The 1,080-nt window shown below is 33.4% G+C and overlaps 1 long non-coding RNA gene across 1 annotated transcript; it reads right to left on the bottom strand.

Annotated features, from left to right (window-relative positions):
• Window positions 1-254: 254 nt before the first annotated feature.
• Window positions 255-863, bottom strand: LOC135790663 (uncharacterized). Its single transcript, XR_010547851.1, has 3 exons — window positions 783-863; window positions 611-693; window positions 255-528 (listed from the first exon to the last, which is right to left on the bottom strand). It is a non-coding gene; the product is annotated as an uncharacterized lncRNA (long non-coding RNA).
• Between the last annotated feature and the right edge of the window lie 217 nt (window positions 864-1,080).

Genomic DNA, 1,080 nt, shown 5'->3' with positions numbered 1-1,080 from the left:
TTTCAAACAGTCTTCCGATTAAGACGATAATATTAATTACGTTGAAATATATTATGATTCGCGGATGAACTAAGTTTTCGCGTTAAACTTGAAAGAATGACTATTTATAGATTTGAACTGATATTAATTGAATCGCGACCCGGATACATGCGATAGTTCATAAAATTACTCACTACTTTTGTACATCCGGCGTTTCTAGCAATGCTGGGTGGATTAGCCGAATGACCAAGTACTGGTTTGACATGCCACCCCAGATACAAGAGATGACATGTGTGCGCCAGCCTTCTGATCATGGGCATCACCACTACCTACCTTAATCCGCTCCTCGAGATAACTGCTCACATCTCGCAGGAGGATGCGTTGTATTTAGAAGTCCAGCGTCGGGCGAGATTGGCCCGCTCTCTTGACTCAAGACCATCCTGTGGGAGTGCCCTGTCCTCTCATCATAGATTTGGATTGTTCAGGTCCGTTTGGATTGGATTTGTCCTCTGCTTGATGGGATGAAGATGTGTTCAAAGTGACGAAAACCTGAAACAAATAAAAATATTAGTTATTTGTATAATATAAAAATCAATTAAAGATGATGTTTATTTAAAACTCTAATATTTACCTTTGCTGTCGTGTCTTCCTTTAAATATTAGATTGGAATGATTTATTGTTCCATGATTGGTGGTTATTTTTGTTGATAAGTATCTTAAACAGACAAAGAAAATAATTTATTTATCAATTTTAATCGTTTTTTATTCGATGAGTTATTAATTTATTTAATTGTTTATACTTACAGGTTAAGTTGATTGACCACCATTTATTTTGGTTACTTTACTGGTACATATTTGTTGTGAGATGATGTATTCTGCAGTAAACTGTGATTATTATTAATCACAAAATATTCTAAAGACAAATTTAAAAATATTAATTATGCTGTCTTTTATTTCTTGACAAGTTATTTTTAATTATTCTAAAATATTTCCAATACTTACCAGTGATCCCAGTTTACACCACTTGTTAAAATAAGTTATTAGTTGATATTTGAATTGAGATGTTGCGTTGTTTAGTGCTTGCAGGTTATTACAGTTATTA

The sequence above is a fragment of the Atheta coriaria genome, unplaced genomic scaffold, assembly GCF_025399875.1.
Source record: "Atheta coriaria isolate IRGN ID8LTWV9N9 unplaced genomic scaffold, Caltech_Dcor_3.1 hic_scaffold_4_pilon, whole genome shotgun sequence".
Classification (NCBI taxonomy): Eukaryota; Metazoa; Arthropoda; class Insecta; order Coleoptera; family Staphylinidae; genus Dalotia; species Dalotia coriaria.
This window is presented reverse-complemented; position numbering and strand designations above follow the sequence as displayed.